Consider the following 23,502-nt stretch of genomic DNA (forward strand, 5'->3'; position numbering starts at 1 on the left):
GGCCAAAAGGTCATTATTTTCTTCAGCGTCTTGACAAGAGATGTGCTTAACTTTACCGCTTAAAGACTTTGCGTTTTCTGAACTTTGATGCTGAATCCTGATGCCTTGCTGACCGAACTGATGTCCTGATGACAACGACTATCTTAGCTTGCCGATCCAATTGAGGAGAGGTCTTCTTTTACCTATGTGTTTGTTATGCCTATTTGCTTTTTCATTCTAGGTACCAACCGCACTGTTTTGATAGAGTCATAGTTAGATGTTTTCCAAATTTGTGTTTACTAAATTGTTTTGCATGAAGCTCAACATGCTGATGCTAATCTGGTGTTAGTTAAGGATTCTCATTTATGAAAATCTGCTATAGGAAATAACGTTTGATGTCTTTTCTTTGCTGAATCTAAATGTATAGGATATTGTTTGCGTAATTTTTCTTATTATTGATTTGCACTCTAACCTTAGAATGTGCAATAGTTCAAGCTTTGATTAGATCGCATTTCTTTCGTCGCTTTGGACAGCCAGTGTTGTTCATGTACGTTTATCATTTGATTTTGAGGTTAACTTAGGTGACATTAGCATTGTTAATATACACGGAAATAAATATTCTGACTTTTACTAAAGATATGGTTATTCATGACTGAAAAGTCATGGTGTGTAACAATTAATGACTCAATTGATTATTAATGTGATTGATTATCATTGATTATTGATGTTACTTATTGATTACTGATTATTGATCTGCATGTACTGGAGTTATGGTGGGAACATCTTAAATGCAAGTCAGAAGGTTAATTGACCTATTTGCATCCCCTTGTAAGTTTACTTATTAAGGTAATATGCACCAACAGTGGCTAGGTAATTCCAGTTTATAGCAGATGTTAATATAGCCTTATAGGTTGGTGTACCAGCCATCAAAGGCCAGCTCTAGGGTTAAAGGCCCGAGCCAAAACCTTTAACAAGGAAGCGGGCCTTTAATAGCCAGTATAGCCCAGCTATGACAGGCTATTACAACATTTCCCTCCTAGAGGGCAGAGTGTTTTAATTATTAAATCAGAGGCCTCATGAGCCTGAGGGGGGTGAGATCCACTCGGATTCCATGAGGGCTTTGTTCACAGCAGCAGCTGTAAAAGACAAACATTGGATTGTTGATGATCTGGGCTTTTACCAGCCATTAGAAGCACGGAGCTACTCCATTGTCCACAATGGAGCGCTCAACATTCCAATGTTCTAATATAGCCTTAGAACCCGCCGTAGCGGGCTCTACCGGGTATTAAAGGCCCGCTCCCGCGTAAGGGAAAGGGCCTTTAATAGCCGGTAGATCCCACTACGGCGTGTTCTAAGGCTATTAGAACATTCTGCCACTCAGGGCAGAATGTTCTATTAAAAAAACAAATTGCTCACGGAGCCCAAGGGGATTAAAATCCCCTCGGGCTCCGTGAGGCTTTGTTCACAGCTGTTGCTGTGAACAAAGCGTACATTGGAATGTTGGCGCTGCGGGCTTTTACCGGCCAGTAAAAGCCTGCAGCACTCCATTGTTTTCAATGGAGCTGCCAACTTCCAATGTTCTAATATGAGATTTTTACAGTTCACCTGTGTTTTTTTCAACTAGTGAAAGTAAAGTTAGAGGAGTAAATACCAGGCAGTGGGACCCAGAATTTTTGATTCCACCCAATATTTCCTGATTTCTTAGTGGACCCTGGGGTTTCATCTTGTGCAGAACCGGATTTTACCCGCTCCTGGAGTTTATTAGACCCCCAGTAGCAGTAACCCAGCAGGAGAGGAAATGTTTTTGAGTTTTTGCAGTATTTTAACATACATTATATATATTAGTTTCTTTGCTTGTGCGGAAAACAGAAGGAACGAGAAAGCCACGAATTGGTTACAAGAATTGAAGAGTATTTCACAAATGGAGTTTCTGTCCTTGATTGCACTTTGGTCTTGCCTTTCCCGTTGCGAAACAATTGGATTGCTGCTCGTAATCTTCAATAATGTTTTCCAGGACATTTGAGTGCATTGCATCTAATACAAGGGCATGACTCATGACTCATGACAAGATTAATATCTTTAGATGGCTCTCAGCCATAAAGCTGACGTGCACGCATTTGAACCGCGTTGGGCAACTGCTTTACCACCCAGAGTTTTGGCACATTTCTATATTTTACCTCAGTTCAAATCAGCTTCTCTACAACCAACTGAACGAGAACAACACACCAGTGCCTTGTGATATCCGGTAAGAAAGTACACGCTTTAACATTTTTATACGTAACAAGTTAGACTAAGTAGCTCCTAAAATAAAGTTTGGGTTGCAAACACAATTTAGCAAAGAGGTAGACTTGCATTTAATCAACTGTCTGATGTTTTGATGGATGATGTAACGTAATCATCTATTGTTGATGGAGTATAAATAGGGAACACATTTTCAAATGTAAGTGTTAAAATCGCTCTAGTTTGTGACTGTGAATTGAATGATAGTCATCAGAATTTAACTTCAATTCTAACTTTAGGATATGGAAATTATTCTGTTCGCTTATTAGAAGGCGTTAGCACGTCATTAAATCCACTTCAATAATACTAAAACAAGTTCTTATTTACCCTAAGCGTATATATGATTCTGTGAGCAGGGAGCCTATCAACGAGATATTCCCATTCCCGGAGTTATTGGTACCACTGGGATTGGTAATTCTCAGGTGCAAAATTACGTAGGTTTTGGAGCTATTCCTTGACAAATGGGGTATTACAATGCAAGTCAGTGTTTTCATATCCATTTTTTGTGGTAATTCCTAATTTTTGGCTTGATTTACTTGCATGCATCTCGCTGTTGGAAAGCCCGGGTGGGAGAAATATTGGGAGTGTAGCTTTAAAGTAATTTGGTTTCCGTCAAATCATGATTACTTTCTGACTCAGACTGAGGGACTTACTGTTTAGTAAACTATCGCTGTAATGAAGCATTACATTGAGCTCCAATAGCAGTTACTGTGTTAAGGGTTGCAAAACAGGTGTCATAATTACAAGAAAGTGACGGAGAGCAGTGCAGTGCAGCAAGTCACCTTGCTGTGCTGCGTGACGGGGAAAGGGCAGGAAAGTATTGTACTTAAAAAAATATAGCGCATTCCTGCCTCTTACCTACGTGGGTGCAATTTTTGGCTGTCTAGCACCAACGCAAGCACCCTTGATGCAATTTTCTCTTTCTATGTGTGCTGCATAATGCAGCACACATAGAAAGAGAAAACATGAGGAGAAATAAAGATATTTCTCTTTGTTACACCTCACCTAGAGAGCACAGCAGTTTAGTGCATTCCCACATCTACCACTTTTGGTAAATCTCAAAATGCATCAAAGTCCATGGGTGTTGACGGGGGAACACTCATGCATCACCCATGGAACGCCTCCCTGGGGCACAGTAATGCAACACAGCAATTTGCGCTGTGTTGCATTATTGTGGATTTATCAAGCCACGCAGGGCCACACAAGGTGGTCTTGCGTGGCTTGATAGATCGCATTTTGGAGTTGCGTCATGCATGCACCACATTGCATGGTGGAAGATCGATGCAACCCCTCTCATAAATATGTTCACGGAGTTATAGACCTGAGCCATAAACAACGCAAGTGATGGCCTTTACCAACCTTTATAGCACACAGCACAGGGGTTATAATGCTAGTAGAACATTCCACCCACTAGTGGTATAATGTCCTTAATCCAAAAGGAAGAAACAAGGAATGGTGCAAGTGTGAACATGCACTATCATCACTGATTGATGGCTCAAATCTAAGAAGGCATTAAGAATTAATGGGTGATCATGCAAATGTGCAATGCAACCTACATTTGATGCACATTTACTACTTTCCAATCTCAAAACCATTGCTTGTACTATAATGTTCTGCACATTTTAGCTCCCAAAAGGAAATTCTTCATTTTAGTTGATGATGCCGCATGCAAAATGCTAAGTCCTTTTGTAGGTTTTCAATCAAGTCCTATTACTGTTTCTTCACTATCCTAATTTTGATACCCAAGTACTTCATTGATGCTTTGCTCATAGTACTCATACATTTTACATTTCAATTAAATTATAATTATTGTCATTAGGTGTTTCAGCATACAAGCTACCCTGTTGTTCTTCGTTTTCACATAAACAAAAATATTGTCAATGTATCTTAACCAACAAATAATATGCTGAGACTAATCTATCCAATCTCAACTCCATTTTGCCTGCTCCTCCCACCGGCCCATGTACAGATCCACATAGCTTAAGGCAAAGCAGGAACCCATGGCAGTGCCTGGAAATTGTCTGTAGAAGACACTCTAAAAAAGAAAAGGTTTGTTTTGTGGTTAAAATTCATTGTAGTCAAGAACAAGGGTAAACTCTGAAATCACTAGAGACCTGGCTTTACGAATCTATATTTGACACAGCATTGGCCCCTAACCTGACATTAGTAAAAAATAAATGAAGTAAAATAGTAGTCAATGCTTATTTACTGGGTCAAAAGTCACCGTGTGTTGATCCTATAGGGATAAAGGTTCATCATCAGAACCTATAATATAATTGGTCTGAGTAAGGGTAACATAGTGTAATTGAGTTTCAGTTATTCCGGCTTGCAAAGCACAGTAAAATACTCAAATTCCAAGAATAGAAGGGGATTGATTGTCCAGAGGCTGAATTAAGCGCACAGAAGGAATTTAATGAATTGCCAGTGAACAGGACAGGGACAGAAAAATTACATCAGTTGGAAGAGTACACCATACCAGCTGCAGAGAGAGTCGGTCAGGTAGGAGGGATCAGCGCAAATCTAGCAATGAGGGTCCAGCATGCAATTGACTTTTGTCGACAGCTGACACATGAACCTATGTGCATGTAGCTGTGGCTCACAAACCTTATTAATATTGTTATCTTGTCAGGATTGTTTTTTTCTGTGTGTGTTAAATCAATTTTTGCATCCCTTGTGTGTCACATATTAGCACCAAGCACAATTTGTTTCACGCCACACACTGCTCAATATTGATTGTTGTTCTCCAATTATTCAGCAAACAGGCATTGACTGCTATTCTACTTCACTTGCTTTCAGAATTTCAGATTAAGGGCCACTGTAGTCAAAGTTCAACCATAGCTAATAGCATCTTGGTATATTTATAATACATGACAGATCTTGTCCCAAGAATGGAACTTGCAATCTTTCAAATCATTTTGATGATAAATTCTTGTATTTAAAGTGGCTAATTCTACATTGTGTATGTACATATGTGAATGACCTCCCTATATTACAAACCTAGCCAAAAGAAAGCAGAGTAGTGAACTAGGTCAAGGACACGACTAAGGTCAGCAAGCGATAAGAGAGGCAGCTGTGCTATGGACAGTTAATGCATTGTAATCTACTGGTCTTTAAAGAGGAGAGTCTTCAACTCTTTCCTAAACTGGAGCACTGCTGCAGCAGTCCTGATGGCTACAGGGATGCAGATCCTGATCCAGGTGGCATGAAAAAAAATGAAAAAGGCCTGCTGCCTTGCTTTTCCCTTTTTACCCTTCTTAGTCTGTAGTCCGATGGTGCCCTGGCTGCAGGTCTGCCAAGAACCACCAGAGTTGGTGGGCTTGTTTGCAAGATAAGCGGGGGAGCTGGTGGTGATGACGGTGTAAATGACACAGCTGGTTTTGACTATGGTGTTGGCCAGCATGAGGAGCCAATGGCATTCCATAAAATGGGGATTATGTGAATTTAGTCCTTCAGGCTCTGGATAGAGGGGTACCAGTGTGGCATCTGGGAGGCTGTGTGTAGGGCATTACCGCCATCCACTTGCAAGAGGATGAGGGTGTAAACAGCAGTTCTGTAGTCACCTCCTGGAAGAGATGATTTGACTTTCTTTAGAAAAGAGAGCTAATACCAGGCCATGTTTGTGTGTTTTTTGAAAGTGTGTTCCTTGAGGGTGAGGTTGATGTTCAGAGTGAATTTAAAGGACTTGTCATTCATTGAAAGTTGAGGTTTGAAGCCATCAAACTCCATGCCTTTGAGCCATGTTCATATAGATTTGTGTTTGTTGTTCTTTGCAAATAACAGGAATTCTGTCTTGCCTGGGTTGAGCTTCAGGTAGGCACTTGACATCCAGGTCTGGATGATATGCAGGCAGTGTGTGAGATGTTGGATATCTGAAGCAGAGGAGACTTTCAAGTAGAGTTATGTATCATCAGCATATCAGTGAATCATTATGCTGTTATCTTTAAGCACAGCACCAAGTGGCTCCATAGGGAGATTGAAGATAACAGGAGATAGTATGGAACACTGGAGATTCTGCAGATGATATAGCTCTTTTGTGACCTGGAGGTGCACATGTGAATAAACTGGTGTCAGTTGGAAAGGTAAGAGGAGAAGCAGAGAAGGGTATTGCCAGTGAATCCTAGACTCCAGGGTGCACATGAGAGTGTGTTGTTTGACTGTGTCAAAAGCAGCAGAGAGGTCTAGCAATATCAGGAGGACATTGTCTATAATGTGAAAGGTAACAATCTCCATGTTTGTTAGTCTCCATGGGTTTCTGGTTGGCTAGGGTATGCACTTAAGCCAGGCAGAACCCACCCACTCTAGTCAAGGCAAGGGAGTTACACGTCCAGATAACCCCTGCTTGCTCCCTTGGTAGCTTGGCATGAGCAGTCAGGCCTATCCCAGAGGCAATGTGTAAAGCATTTGCACAACACATGTGATGTACAATCCCCACCAAATCACAACACCAAGTTATATACAAATAAACTGTATTGTACACAACACAACTATTACACCAAACACAACTTGTCAGTAATACCCTGCTACTCAAGCAGTTGTCAGAACGTTACACAATAGTTACTCTGCAGAACCAGCAGTAGTCACACATAACACACAGGTTACTTATTATTCTGCAACATAAGCAGTAGTTAGGGATCACATTACTAAATAAACATCATAAATGCCCATATCAGGAATGCTATAAAACATATGGCAAGTCAAGAAAACATATCAGTATGTCATGCCCATAAAAGAAACATTAGCACATATATGTAGGACATCATAAAATGAACAGGTTAACATAATAATATACCATGTCCATATCAAGAACATTATAAATTATGGCCCTCATTCCGACCTTCCGCCCACCAGGATCGGACCGCCGGTCGGCCGCCAATGCAGCCAGACCCCTGCCGCGGCCATTTGGAGATCCCTGCTGGGCCGGCGGGGATCTCGCCCGCAACACAGGAGCCAGCTCCAAATGGAGCCAGCGGTGTTGCGGCCGTGCGACGGGTGCAATTGCACCCGTCGCGCTTTTCACTGTCTGCTATGCAGACAGTGAAAAGCTGCAAGGGGCCCCCAGGGGCCCCGCGACTCCCCGTACCGCCAGCCTTTTCCTGGCGGTTCAAACTGCCAGGAAAAGGCTGGCAGTAGGGGGACTCGTAATCCCCTGGCAGCGCTGCCCTGGTGGATTACTACCGCCGGGGCCATTGTGGCAGGAAACCGCTGGCCCCGGCGGTGCGACCACAGCGCTTCTGCCGTGGTCGTAATGACCTGGGAAGCACCACCAGCCTGTTGGCAGTGCTTCCGTCATTACAGCCCTGGCGGTCTTGTACCGCCAGAGTTGTAATGACCCCCTATATGTCCTTTGAAAAGTACCTGTTTTTCATAATAAGGCACTTCCAGTGCCACGAATGCTCCAAAAAGGGGTCCCCTGGCGCTCCTTTGCTCCAAATTGGGGTCTTGCGATAATTTGGGGGGGAGTGGGACAGCACTCACCATCTCCTGCTTTTATAACAGGCCCCTCCTGGGGCCCATGATCTCCTGGGGGCCCCCAGGCCCTTCCGGTGGGGGCCAAAGCATAAAACACAATAGGGCCACAGCAGGGGCCTCATCTGAATCTTGCGGGCCACTACGGGGGACTGGTGGTGCGGAGGCCTACGGTCTCCCATAGGAAAATTAGGGCTTTGGTGGGGCAGGGAGGAGCATCCGATGAGTCTTCCTTCCTTTTGCCTATCCTGAAAGCACAACAACAAAGGTCCCGGGGGCGGGGGAGGCTCTGATAAGGCTTCCTTCCCCCCACCGTCCTCCAAGCAGCTGAGGGGCTCGGTGGAGCAGGGAGCCTCTGATGAGGCTTCCTTCCCCACCTGGCTCTGAGAACACAAAAGAGCTTGGCCGGGCCTATGGTGGAGAAGCAGCACCAAAGCAGGTGCCTGCTTGTGACCCAAGGGCGCTCCTTTGAGCTTGCTTCGCCCCCAGGGCAGCCCGCCCGGGCTGTGGCAGTGATTCCGAGGACATCAAAACATGCGCTTTCTAGAACGCGATTCGCAAAGGGGCATTCCTTCCAAGGCGCTTCCAGAGTGAAAGGGCTACTACAAAGGAATCGCTTTCCAAGCGCTCCAGAAAAAGAAATACCGAGGCACAGCAAATCACCTTCCAGGCGCTATAAGGTGAGATGAAGCACTCCTTGTGCTTGATGCAGTTGCAGAGGCCACCGCACCCTGCTCCTGGGGGACAAAGTACGAAGGAAACACAGGGCGGCAGGGCCCAGCAGAAGGCCAGCACAATGTGAATACAGACAGTTGGAAGTTCCTCCACGTGACCAAGCAGGTCACAGGTCAGCACAGCAGCAGCAGTCCATGGCGGTTCCTGGTGAGTCCTTCCAGCATTCTGTGTCCAGTTCCAAGTATGTCACCAACTCCTTGGTACTTATACTCAGTTTTTGCAGTGTTTCACAAAGAAGGGGAGAGGAGGTTCTAACCAGTTACAACTGGTTCTGGGAGTTTTCCCTCTCTCTTCCAGCACAGGCTCTAAGCATCAGTTGGGGGTAAACAACCCTTTTGTGTGAGGCCAGGGCACAGCCTTTAGAGATGCATGTTTGCCCCACCTCCCCCTTCTCTCAGCCCAGGATGACTATTCAAAATGCATATGCACTTCCGTTACACGTCCACACTCCCTGTGTACAGGCTGTCTGAAAAGTATGCACAAAGCCCAACTGTCACTCTGCCCAGACGTGGATTGGAGACAAGCTGCAAAACACCAGAGTCATAAGCAAAGAGAAATGCTCACTTTCTAGAAGTGGCATTTCTTCCCGGAGAGCTGGAAGCACGCCGAAGTCAACGCCCTGCTAAAGAAACCCAAAGCGGACCGGGAAGACCTTAAGAATTACCGACCGATCTCCCTCTTTCCCTTCCTGGCGAAGGTCATCGAGAAGATCGTCAACGGCCAACTGACCCGCTTCCTGGAGGACAACAACACACTGGACATCTCCCAATCTGGATTCCGTAGGAATCACAGCACCAAGACCACCCTTATCACCGCAACTGACGACATCAGGACCATGCTAGACAAAGGTGAAGCCGCGGCCCTCATCATCCTGGACCTCTTGGCGACTTTTGACACCGTCTGCCACCACACCCTATGCACTTGCTTCTATGACGCCGGGATCCGCCACAAGGCCCTGGATTGGATCACATCCTTTCTCTCCGGCAGAAATCAGAGAGTTTGCCTCCCTCTCTTTCTGTCGGAAGCCACCAAGACCATCTGCGGCGCTCTCCAAGGGTCTTCTCTCAGCCCAACTCTTTTTAACATCTACATGGCACCGCTCACCAACAGCGTCTGATCCCACACCTCAACATCGTCTCCTACACTGACGACACCCAGCTGATCCTCTCACTCATTAAGGACCCTGCCACCGCCAAAACCAACCTCCACGACGGACTACATACCATCGCCAACTGGATGGAGAAGAGCCGCTTCAAACTTAACTCGGACAAGACAGAGATCCTCATCCTCTGCTCCAACCGCAACGCATGGGACGACTCCTGGTGGCCAGCCACCCTAATAACTGCACCTCCACCCACGCATGCAATCTAGGCTTCATCCTAGACTCATCGCTCACCATGACCCATAAAGTCAACAGCGTTTCATCTTCCTGCTTCAACACCCTCCGCACACTTCGCAAGATCTTCAGATGGATCTCCTTCGAAACAAGAAGGACGGTCACCCACGCCCTCGTCAGCAGCAGACTGGACTACGTCAACCCGCTCTCTGCAGGAACCACAGCCAAGCTCCAGAAGAAACTACAACGTATACAGAAGGCCTCCGCATGCCTCATCCTCAACATCCCTCGCCGCAATCATATCTCAGCCCACCTCAGAGACCTACACAGGCTTCCCGTCACCAAAACGATCCCCTTCAAACTCCCATCCACGCCCACAAAGCTCTTCACAACACGGGCCCTGCCTACTTCAACGAGTGACTCACCTTCCACGCTCCCACCCGCCAACTCAGCTCCGCCAACCTTGCCCTCGCCGCCGTCCCTCGCATCCATCGAACTACAGCCGGCGGCAGATCCTTTTCCCACCTTGCCGCCAAGACCTGGAACACCCTCCCCACCCACCTACGACAGACCCAGGACCTCCTGACCTTCAGGAAATGCCTCAAGACCTGGTTATTCGAGCAGTAGCAGTTCCTCCCCACCCCCCCTTTCAGCGCCTTGAGCCCCTTGTGGGTGAGTAGCACGCTATACAAATGTTTGATTGATTGATTGATTGTAATAGTAATAAAAAATGGACTTACACCAGTAAGTAGCATTTCTTACTATCATTACAACCATACCAAACATGCCTATGCTACCCCTCATAAATCAGACAATACCCCGTAGTCATAAGGCAGGGTATTCCAATGCAATCCTATGAAAAGGCACCACTCACAGCAGTGAGAAACCAAAAAGGCTGCTTGTCACTACCAGGAAAGGCCACGCTACAAGTCACATGTCCTGCATTCTATACACATAGCACCCTGCCCATAGGGATGGCTGGGGCCTACCTTATGGGTGACTTACTTGTAGTGAAAGGGGAGCTCTGGGCCTGGCAAGTAAATTTAGATGCCAGGTCCCTGTGGCAGAAAACTGTGCACTCAGGCTCTGCACTATCAAGCCTGAGACAGGTTTGAAAGGCTACTTCAGTGGGTGGCACAAGTAGTGCTGCAGATCTACTCGTAGCATTTAATTTACAGGCCCTGGTTAAAGAAATACCACTGTACAAGGGACTTACAGGTAAATTAAATATGCCAATTAGGTAGAGGCCAGTCATACCAACTTTAGAAGGGAGAGCACCTGCACTCTAGCACTGATCAGCAGTGATAAACTGCTCAGAGTCCTAGAGCCAACAGCAAGAGGTCAGAAAAAAGAGGAGGAAGGAGACACAAAGTCAGGGGATGAACCTGCCTAAAGGGCCAGGTCCAAAAATGTTGCTGGATGATCTAAAGCCAGACTAGTAGTTGTGAAAGAGATGATTATGGTGATCTTAGCATTTAACATAGACTATTTTCTCAGTCATCTTGTCTATGAATGGTAGGTGGGTTAAGGCCAGTAGTTGGAGGGGTTGGCAGGGTCTAATATAGCTTTGGAAGAATCTGGCCTCCCTTGATAGCTTCTGGGAAGATGCCTTGAGTGAAGGAGGCATTGAAAATGGTGAGTAGTGGTGAGAAAGTGTCCTCTGAAACAGCTTTGATGAAGGACAAGGGTAAGACATGGAGGGTAAGACCGAGGGTAACCATTAGGAGATGAGCCTGCCAGGAGATGATCCTGCCATTTTAAATCATTAAATTTTCCAAAAGAAATTCCTTAAATAGGAGGATAATTTCAAGAAATAAGGTTGCAAAAAACAGATTGACACATATTGATGTGCATTCCAGGAGGCTGCTTTGTGCAAAAACACTAGACCTACCTAGAGGTTGGTTATGATACATGTGTGCTTTAGGAAGAAAATATAGAAGAGTATTGTTGGGTTATCTCTTCTGACAAATAGATAATCTTCCCAAACCATGATTCCATCATTTTTCACTCATTCATCATAAAAAAATAATGATATAATGTTTGGCTATCATTGGATTCTTTTCTACTACTGCAGCAGAATATCAGGATGTATCTTTTAGCTGTCATAAACCTTCTTGGACATATATTTCTCTCAGCCATAAAATAATGTCTTTGCCTTCTTCCCCTATAAATCAGACATAGCCATCCCTTGTGCTATTGTTAAGGCACTACAATTCTTAACTTCTAGCATCTGAGTTTCATTAAACATTTCTAAGTCATAAAAAGTATCAATATTGCATCAAGGTATTTGAGGCGCAGAAGTTCATTTAAGCATGAAACCACTATTAAGTTCTTAGGGAAATTCACTATTTTTTATTTTTTTTGTTCTGTAAGTTGGTTTGAGATGTTGGGTGTCTGAGTGTATGATGGTGGATGTACTGGAATGTGATGATGTCTTTGTTGCCATACGTTGGTGGTTGTATGATGATGGGAGTATATACTGTGGGTATATGATGGTAGCTGTTTGGGTAAATGTTGATGCAATTACGTCCCTCTGCCGATGGGTGTGTTGGCATAAGATGGTGGGTCATGTGGGCGTGTAATGGTTATTCTTCTGGTGTATAATAGTAGCTGTTTGGATGTATAATGGTGGGAATGTGGATGAAAGTGATATTGAGTAAGCGGATGTATGATGGTTATGTGAATGAGTGATGGTCAGTATGTAGGTATATGATGGCGGAATATTGGGGTATTATGGTTGATGTGCAGGTGCAATATGGTGTGTAGGTATTTGATGTTGGTTGTTAGCATTTGATGGTGGATGTATGGATGCATCATGGTGGCTGTATGGGTTTGATGGTGGGTGTGTGGCCCATTTAAATTCACTGTATGGGTGTGTGATGATAAGTGGGTGACCACAAAATAGTGGGAGTGTCAGTGTATGATGGTGGTACTGTGGGTGTGGCTCTTATTTTGTAATGTATGTCTGAGTGTAAAGTGGTGGCTGTGTAGGTTAATTATGGTGGGTGTGTGACCTTATGATGGTAGCCATGTTGGCATGCGATTTGGCTGCACAGGTGCATCATGGTGTTTACACAGACGTACATGATGGTGGGTGAGTAGCACTGTGATGGTGGGTGTGTTGGAGTATGATGATGGTCAACATTTTTGAATGAATTATAGTTTGTGTGTTGGTCTATGATGATGGTTGTATTTTGGTATTATTGTTTGAGTGTTTGTGATAAAGTATGTAGGAAATTGGTAGTAGGTGTGTCAGAGTACAATGGTGGTTTTTAGGGTGTATGCTGGTGTTTATATTTGTATAATGCTTGGGGTGTGGCTCGATGATGGTGGATGTGTATGACGGAGGGTGTGTGGCCTTAAGATGGTGAGAGTTTTAGTGTATGATGATGGCACTGTTGGTGTATTATAGAGTGTGTGGCCGATTTCACAGGGTGTTTTGTGTGTGTACATGTTTATAATGGAGATTTAGTTGACATTTGCTGTTGGTTGTGGTGGCATGTGACGCTGGATCTGTTGGTATATGATTTTGGACATGTGGGTAAATGATTGTGGATGTGTGAGTTTGTAATGTCATGTGTGCATGCATTTGATGGTTGGTTTCATGTGCACATACAACTGATGATTGGGATATGGATGTATTATGCAGGCTGTGTGCATGTGTAAAGGTGGGTGTGACCCTAAGATGGTGGATATGTTGGCTTGGTGAGTGTATGATGGTGTGAGTGTGGAAATATGATGGTGGTGTGTTTAGGGCCTGGTTAAAATTATCTTTACGCCTGCATATTCTAACATAATTTGAATACATTTGCCTCACTCTTGTTATGTTAAATTAATGAAGTTATGCTATTACATCAGCCAATAATATATCACAAACATACCTTTCACAGTAAGTTATTTACTGCAAATGCACTGGAATATGTTAACGACAGAACAAGAGTGTCTTTTGTTCATCATGCTTTTATTTTTGCTTGCACGTTTTTTTAGAGCAAAATGAATTCTTGTGCCTGTTATGTGCCAAAATACAAAGCAAAATGTCAGTTTTGCATTTCACGTAATATTGTGTAATTTCTCTTCACATGATTATACACCACTTATACTCCCCTAGGAGTGTTTATAAGTACATATACGATGGTAGAGTGGGAGTTAACAAAACTACAAGAAACTTAAAACAAAAAATGAATCTATCTCAGTTCCTTCATGGAAAGGTTTGTGCCTATCCGTCATTTTGGAGGCCATAGAAAGGGAGGACCCAAAAGTACAGTGCCTCATGTTAATTCCCTCAGGAAACTTGCTCTCTGATACAGAACAAAATGGCTGCACAGAGTTACAGTGGGAAGGGGGAACCCCATTGGTGGGTACTCTTTTGAAAGTAAAAGACACTTCTATTTTTTTGGGAATTGTAGTGATTTATTGCCAATTACAATATTGACAGTGATGCTTTAAATGTCTTAATAAAGGTAATAAGAATATTGTCTCAGACATAAGGTGAAAAGTGGGAAACTTTAAAGTCAAGTCATATAATTGTTTGGCAGTATTAATGATCTCTTTTAATGATTTGTTTTGGTATGTGTTTGCTTTTACGAATGTGGTTACACCCTCACCGTTCCAGTAGGCTGCCTTTTGAGAACTATACCCCTATAACCTTATACATCTATACATCTATAACTAGATTTGATTTGTGTCTAGTATATGTGGGGAGTATCATGCTCTTGGGGTTCAGGGCTCACTAGGGGTGTGGACAGTTAGGAAGGTGTTACCATAATTATTTCTTGTTTACTTCTACACATTTTTAAATTAATGCATATTATTTAGTAGTCCACCCCATAAGCTCTTGGGAGGATGTTCTCAAATCTGCATATTGCACCTTAGGTATCCTAGAGAGGTTAGCGGCACCACAAATATGTTTCTAAATATTTCTGGAGCTGGCAGGAGTGAGCAGTCACCACTAAAGTTGTTTTGTTTTTCAAAGTTGACCTAAGTGTCATAAACAGAGTTCAGTTAGTGACCCATGGAGTGCTTTCACACAGTTTTAAGCATACTTAAAGGTTGGCTTTTGTTCAGAGATTTGGGATCTCTGTGGGGTGTCCTAAGGCTGTGCATGCAGCATGTTGATAGTAAAATAGAGACTCATGCTCATATTTAATTGAAATTGTAATGTTACATTGACCATGGCAAAATTGACAATTATGTTTTATATGTTTTAATGGTCACCTGGTTAATAATATGTCATTGTAAGTTCCATTGAATGTGATTGTAAGGTAGTACTATCAGTAGTAATGTTATTAATGTTGCTTCATTCTGTTTTTTTGAATATGGTTACACCCTGACAAAGCCAGTGGGTCTGCCTTTTGACAACAACACCCTCTTATATTGTGTCCAGTGTATGTGGGGAGTACCATGATCTTAGTGTTCAGGGTCCCTAGGGTTTGAACCATTAGGAAAGTGTCACTATAGGCATTTCCACCTGCCTACTTGTTAATATTTGCAAATTACTGTGTAGTGTTAAGTAGCGTGTGCATAATGAAGTACGTTTCCTTTTTATAATTAAAAGCACAGGCTGGAAAATGATGTATTGGGTGTTGCTTGTTGCATACCTGCAGACTTGGGTACTGGCCTACACCTTCTCCTCTGAGTAGGACGTGGACAGCTCTGCCTCGCTATCATTAAAAAGTCAAGTACTACAATAGGGTACTTACTTTCCAGTGGATAGAAAGTTGCAGGCTTATTAATTGAGAAGGACCCACATCCTTCCCAACTAATAACCACTTTCTGTCATTGTTGGGGGTCAGTGCCTGTGAGAGATGGATGCAGTGCCTTGCCAGAGTCCCGGATCTGCACTCAAGGCTCCTTGCACATGGCCAAAGGCTGTGAGCAGCAGTGGTTAGCTGCAGGGAAGCAGGAGTTGAGCATATGCTCAGCATTGAATAAGATCAAAGCAAACCAGAAATTCTTTGAAAAAAACAAAGGTTAAAGTGATGCTATAGTTAGGCGTGGTAATAGGATGTTTGCTTACATTAAAAAAAAATCCCTGATTAAAAAACAAAGTTTAAAGTGAAGGTATAGTTACATTTTGAAATGAGATAAGAGCTAATGTTTAAAAAAAAGAAAACCCAAGGTAACTCACCAGTTATGGTTTAGTGAAATAACAATAATTTGTTCCCATCATCAACTGCGTATGACTTACATCACTCATGAAATGATAAATAACTTTATATTTTTTCAAAGACATACATAAATAATGTGTGGCAAGGCCCAAACAAGTAAGGCAGATGGTCAAAATGTTTGTCTTATTAGAAGTAAGTTGTCACTTATGCTACTGCTGGCCATTCCAAAATAATGTTTGAAGACATGTCACTGCATAACATCAGTAATGCTGATCAGGGTACCTAAATTAAGAAAGTGCACATTAAATAATAGAAAATAAAGTTCTGAGCCTTGTGCAACTCCCTGTGTATCTACTCTGTTCATATGTTATTTTATTGTGTTTTATTTTAACATATTAAGCACATCATGAATTAACAATATCTATGCACTGACAAACGATGAGTGCTAGCAGTCAGTGATAACTCATATTAAACAGGTGAGGTAGCATTCAATGTACTCCACAAAGATGTCTATCTTCAATAAAATGCAAAGATTAGAGCTGAGTGCCAATAATTAATTATTTGGTCACCCCAAAATCTACATTTGATTCAGTGGACCATCAGATGACAGTTGTCACTAAAGGAAACACTAAAGTATTTGAGGTTATGGCATAACAATGGGGAAACATGGGGCGGTGACAGGCCCAACAACATCATATTAAAGCTTCAATCCATATACTCCAGTCAAGTACAATCCTGTTTTGGTTTAGGCCTAGTTTTGAAATAAGTCACTTGGCCCATTCACCCAAGTAAGTTGCAGATTTGCCCAACATCATGGAAAGGGATACATCTCCCTGATCAGATAAATGCATGACATTTTTGCCCACACTATCAGGGTAGATCCTGTGCCATGTCTGGGGTGCTCCCAAGACTGACATCGAACAAGAATCCCAAACTCATCCATATGAGCCTGAACTGTAAACATACTGATTTTTCAGATTTGTCTCTCAGCCAAAGTAGGCTTAGAATTAAACCATTTTTTAAAAAAATTCTAAGGAATCTGATGAGGGCTATGTCAAAAATGTGATTACGTTTGCTTTTTTATTTAAATGGCTGATACTAAGGCCTGTATTTATACTTTTTTTGCGCCGCATTTGCGTCGTTTTTTGACGCAAAAACGGCGCAAACTTGCAAAATACCATTGTATTTTGTAGGTTTGCGCCGTTTTGCGTCAAAAAGCGGCGCCAATGCGGCGCTAAAAAAAGTATAAATACGGGCCTAAATATTGCAGTATTAATTTAACGAAAGGTGGCCAGTAGAATGGTTGAAAAGTTTCAGCTACAGGACCCCAGCTGCAACTCGCTGATAATGCCCAGAATATTCAGATATATGTCATTCATTCATCATTTTCTAATCCTCAGGAAAATGAGTGGACACTTGTCTCACATTTTCGTGGATGAGGCAACAGCACTTCCACCTCAAGCTGGCATATTAATAGCCATTGTGCAACAGGAGGATACAATGATCAAAGTGAAATTATTTTTCACAGAGAGTAGAACAGGCATATTTCATATTCTCATGATGGTGCATATATGCAAAATCAACAACATCAATTCAAGCACAAAGAAACCAAGAGCCCAGGACATTGCATAAGACTAATCCATATCTGCTCACAGGGTTAAGCAGAACTACAAAAGCTGGAAGAGAAATACAAAAAGAAAAGGTAACAGGTGTGAGTGTCACCAATGTGATTGCAGAAAAAACAAAGCAACCCAAAATTGTCATGCATGGACTGCATCAATATTCGCCTCCAAAATGCAGTCATCAAACTGTAATGTCACCTGAAACCAACAATTGATGGCATACTATCAGATACTAATGCTTCTCAAAGTTGGACTTAAATGCAGATTACCATCAGCTGAAACAGCAGGTACATTACTACATTGTCCACCCATGTTGGACACTTTAGGCACTGATGCCTAAACCTTGGAATTCCCCCTACCTTAGATTTGTCCTACAATGATATTAGAGAAATCATGCCAAGATTAGATGGAATAATGAATGTGAGTGGTTCTGTTTTAACAACTATCATGAGAATCTTGGAATGCAGTGTGACTCTTCACTGAAGTACATGTGAGCTTTTAAAGGATGTTCTAGAGGTCCTCGGACACATCTTTTTCGGACAAGGGGTTTGAGAAGACCAAAAGAAAAAACAGACATTCTAATCTGAGTTCCCCATAAACACCACAGCAGTCAGCAATTTCATGTGATTACACTTGACGTAAACTTCATCTAAAACTTGGTAATACTCACAGAGCTCCTTTGTGAACATTTTAACAAATACATTGTTTCTACAATTTGACCAGGCATTTCAAGCTGCCTCGGGGTGGCCTCTTTTCTGGGAGGACTATGAGGCATGAGATAAATAAGGGTTGGGTCTGGGGAGTGGGTCGTAAAGGGAATGGTATGGTGACGGGACCAGAAGGCTTGAAAATAAAAAGGACGATAGAAGAAATTACGTAAGAATTTATGTCAGAAATCTGCGTGTACAGAATGTTCCAAATTTGATTACATAAATCCATACAGGGTAAATATGTTGAAACTAGGTTTCTTAACTTAGAACGTTAGGGGTCTGAAACAGGCTACTAAATTGAGGCTGGTTGACGAAGAGCTGAAGATTATCAAGACAAATATAATACATGTAGAGTAAACTCACATAAAAGATAGGGAACAGAAAATTCTTGAGAAACTGGAATACCACTCGCAGTCAGTGCCGGATTTGGTCATTTTTTTTTGTGCAAATCCGGCGCAAACTTAACTTCATATTTATATTTGGCACTAGACATGTCAAGTGCCTAAATATTGGAGTTAAAGTCTTTTTTGCCTGCGGGAAACTACCTTGCGTCAATGAGATGCAAGGTAGGCATTCCCAGGCAAAAAATGACTCAAAGGCCCAAGCACCTTATTTATCTTCCCATGCAAAAATCACGCACAGGAGGAGGAGGGCCTTAAATAATGGCGCTAAGCCTGCTTCGCACCATTATTTAACGCCTGGGTCAGGGCAGGCGTTAGTGGACTTGTGGGCCTTTTTCCATGGTTATAGACCATGGAAACAACCCACAATTGCCTTTCCCTGCCCCCAGGGACCCCCCCACCTACCCGCAACCACACCTGGAGGACACCTGAGGATGGGGGACCCATCCAGGTAAGTCCAGCTAAGTATTTTGATTTTTTTGCAAAGTGCCATATAGGGGCCTAAAGTGGGCCCCCCCACACGGCACAGTGCCCAACAGTGACCTAAGTCCCATGGGCATCGCCATTGGGCTGGGGGCATAACATCTGTCTTTACTTAGACAGGAGTCATGTCCGTGGGGGTTGTGTGTGGAAATAATGACGCTGATCATCTTAGAGTAATTTTTTTGACACACAACCGCCAGTTTCCCCTACGCCGCCTCCCCCACCCGGTTAGCATCAATAATTTTGACACTAACTGGGCCTTTCTGCTGGCTAGAATCATAGCTTAAATATGACGCCTGACTGGCGTCCAGGAATGGCGCTAGCTGGCGGTATACTTTTTGATGCAAACCTGCGCTAACACAGGTTTGTGTCAAAAAGTATAAATCAGGGCCTTAGTGCCCGTACAAGTGATTTCAATAATTGTACATCAGGGTATGTTTTAGGTTTTGCGGAGTAGCACGAATGTCAGAAATATAGAGACAATTAAACAGTTACAAGGTGCAACCTATAAATTTAAAATCTGCATGATCTTTGGTCCATATATTGATCATCCTGAAATGTTTGGCTATCTCACGTCTCAGATAGCAAAAAGAGGTAACTCCTTAATAGTCTGTAGAGATTTATATTTCCTTCTGGATAAGAAAATAATTGGTCTGCAATGGTCGGTAATCTGACGATGCATCAAACTAGAGTTTCAGTTTTCTAGGAAAATCAGAAGTGGTGTGACATGGCTCTCATAACACATTTTGACAAAAAAATACACTTTCCTTACATTTCTGTGATGGCAGTTCTGGAATCTGCAGGAAATCATGAATTTCATTCAACCTACCATTCTGCCAAGTCTCTCAATAAAAATAGTACCTCACTTGTCTGGGTAGGGCTAGTGACCGCAACAGGAAAGGCACCAAATTGCAACATTGACATATCACATATTTGCCCTTTTTAGCAGAGTAGCTAGCTGTGGATTTGGGGCCCTAGCTCAGCAGGCACCTAGGGAAACCTAGCAAACTTGTACATTCCTGAATACTAGACACCTAGGAAAATTCAGGGTGGGGTGACTTCTGTGATTCCCACCTGTTCATCCTGCCCAGAAGCCCTTGCAAACCTCAATGTTTGAATAAGAACACACATTTCCCTCAAATTTATGTGAGGAAAACGTCTGGAATCAATAGGAAGCCACATATTTCCTACCATCCAGCATTTCCCCAACTCTCCCAGTAAAATGAAACATCACTTGAGTGAGTAGGGCTAGTGCCAGTGACAGGGAAGGCCCCAAAATTCAACATGGACTCATCAAATTTTTCACTGAAAATGGAGGGCCTGCTTATGAAGTACCTGCAGTGGCGGTCCAACCACCCCATCCTTGGTGGCCCAACCGCCAGATCAGGATGCTGGCAGTTAAACCACCACAAGACTGCCACCACCACCAGGATCGTGGATCCCTCCAAGTTGGTGGCGGTGCAAGTCATGATCAAGCATGCCTTTCCACCAGCGGAAAGGCAGAGAGAGGTACACAGGGCAGCCATTGCACTGCCTGTGTCATGGGCATTTCAGAGGCCCTTTTGTCAGCACACTCGAAATGCTCACTGTCTGCGATGGTGGTAGTGTGCATTCCAAGTGTGCTGCCAGCACAGACAGTGTGGTGGCATTGGCCTTGGTGCTTCCTGAGGGCCAAATCCAATACCGGCACACTGTTTCCACTGGCCGGGCCGGTGTGGGGATCACAATACAGCCGTGGGGAGGCCGCGGGCTTGGCAACGTCCTCCCCACCATCATACTGGAAGTTCAGTGGTCAGACCGCCTAAATCATAATCAGGCCCTGACTCTTTTTTGCAGTGTCAGTGATTTTGGGCCTTAGCTTAGCTGTCATTTAAGGAAACCAAGCAAACCTGCAAATGTTTGAAAATTAGACACCGAGGGGAATCCAAGGTGGAGTGACTTGCATGGCTCTCACCAGGTTTTCTTACCCAGAAGCCCTAGCATCATCAAATTTTGACTAAAAAAACTTTCCTCACATTTCTTTGATGGTAGTTCTGGAATCTGCAGGGAGCAACACATATCCTGCAACCTACCATACACTCAAGTCCTCCAATAAAAATCATACCTAACTTGTGTGGGTAGGGCTAGTAGCCATGGCAGGAAAGGCAGCCAATTGCAACATGGACACATCACATTTTTCCACTGAAAACTGATCCTTTTTTGCAGTATGACACGCTGTGGATTCTGGGCCCTAGTTCAGCTAGCACCTAGGAAAACCCAGTAAACTTGTACATTTTTAAAAATTATATACCTAGGGAAATCTGAGGTGAGGTGACCTGTGTACCTCCCACAAGGTTTTCCCACCCAGAAGCTTTTGTGAACTTCATAGTTTAACTAAAAACACATTTATCTCTAATATCTGTGATGAAAACATCTGGAATATGTGGGGAGCCACAGGTTACTGCCACCTAGAATTCCCCAACGTCTCCCCCTAAAAATGGAACTGCACTTGTGTGGGTAGAGCCAAATGTAACACGGAAACATAACATTTTTCCTCTGAAAACTGCTCCTTTTTTGCAATGTGGCTAGCTGTGGATTTTGGGCCCTAGCTCAGCCGGCACCTAGGAAAACCTAGTGAACTAATACATTTCTGAATACTAGAAACTAAGGGGCATCTAGGGTGGGGTGATTTGCATGACTCTTACTTGGTTTTCCTACCAAGAAACCCTTGAAAATGTCAAGCTTTTACTAAAAATACACATTTGCCTCACATTTCTGTGATGGGAAGTTCTGGAATCTGCAAGTACTAACATATTTTTTACCACCTACCATTCCCCCAAGTCTACCCATCAACATGGCACCTCACTTGTGTGGATAGGGCTAGTGGGCAACAGGAAATAGTAAATGACCACATCACATTTTTCCACTTAACAATGACCCTTTTTTTGCAACGTGGCTAGCTGTGTTTTTTTTGCCCAAGCTCAGCCTGCACCTAGGAAAACCTAGCAAATCTGCACATTTTTTAAAACTAAACACCTAGGGGAATGCAGGGTGGAGTGACTTACATGTCTCTCACCAGGTTTTCCTACCCAGAAGCTCTTGTTAACCCTTACATTTCTGTTAAGGAAAGTTCTGGAATTTGCAGGGAGCAACAACTTTTCTCACTACCTACCATTCCCCCACATCTCCCTATAAAACTGGTACCTCACTTGTGTGGCTGGGCCTAGCGTCCATGACAAAAACAAATAAAATGAAGGTCAATAAGTGTCCCATTATGAGGACTGATCTTCATGTCACGCCCACTACGCCTGCCCAGCCACACAAGTGAGGCAGCATTCTTTAAGGACAAGAGGGGGAACACTGAGTGTTAAGAGTTTTGTGGATTACTTCCGATTCTAGAAGAATATGTCACAGAAATACAATTAAAATGTGCTATTTTGGGCACATTTTGGTGTTTGCAGGCAATAGAGGGTAAGACAGCTTTGTGGGATCCACAAGAGGCACACCAACCTGTACCACTCTGGGTGTCTAGTTTTAAAAAATGCCTGAGTTTGGACGGTTTCCCTTGGTGGTCGCCAAGTCCAGGCCTAAAAACTGCTCTGCACTTTTTGTTGATGTTCCCACATTGTGGGGGTCATTCCAAACTTCCCCCGTCAAAAGACCGCTCCGCGGTCAGAAGACCACGGGGGCCATTTCGACTTTCCCGCTGGGCCGGCGGGAGCCCGCCAAGGGAGCGCCCGCCGGCCCAGCGGGAAAGGCCCTGCAACACAGGAGCCGGCTCCGAATGGAGCCGGCGGTGTTACAGGGGTGCGACGGGTGCAGTTGCACCCGTCGTGATTTTCACTGTCTGCTAAGCAGACAGTGAAAATCATGCTGGGGCCCTGTTAGGGTGCCCCTGCACTGCCCATGCCAGTGGCCCCACGACACCTGTTCCCGCCATCCTGTTCCTGGCGGTAAAAACCGCCAGAAACAGGATGGTGGGAAGGGGTCAGAATCTCCATGGCGGCGCTGCAAGCAGCGCCGCCATGGAGATTCAGCCCAGCCAGGGGTAATCTGGCGGGAAACCGCCGGATCCCCTTTTCTGACCGCGGTTTTACCGCCGCGGTCAGAATGGGCAGGAAAGCACCGCCAGCCTGTTGGCGGTGCTTTCCGTCGGTCACGGCCCTGGCGGTTTTTACCGCCAGGGTCGGAATGACCCGCTGTGTCTTGAACCCTTCCCTTTCGCGGGAGCTAGGCTCACCCACACAGGTGAAGTATCATTTTTATTTGAAGACATGTGGGAACTTTGAGTGGCAGAAAATTTGCAGCTCCCTGTAGTTTCCAGTACTTTGAGTCACAGAAATATGAAGACAAGGTGTGTTTTTAGCCTGTGTTTGAGGATCACAAGGGATTTTGGGTAAGAAA

The 23,502-nt window shown here is 43.8% G+C and overlaps 1 protein-coding gene across 1 annotated transcript in view; it reads left to right on the forward strand.

Moving 5' to 3' along the window:
* Positions 1-2,098: 2,098 nt before the first annotated feature.
* Positions 2,099-23,502, forward strand: part of LOC138296315 (amine sulfotransferase-like) — a 532,156-nt gene continuing 510,752 nt past the window's right edge. Inside the window, exon 1 of the mRNA XM_069235348.1 lies at positions 2,099-2,224. The gene's annotated coding sequence lies outside the window, so the exon portion shown is untranslated. The remainder of the gene's footprint in view (positions 2,225-23,502) is intronic.

This window comes from Pleurodeles waltl, chromosome 5, assembly GCF_031143425.1.
Source record: "Pleurodeles waltl isolate 20211129_DDA chromosome 5, aPleWal1.hap1.20221129, whole genome shotgun sequence".
Taxonomy (NCBI): domain Eukaryota; kingdom Metazoa; phylum Chordata; class Amphibia; order Caudata; family Salamandridae; genus Pleurodeles; species Pleurodeles waltl.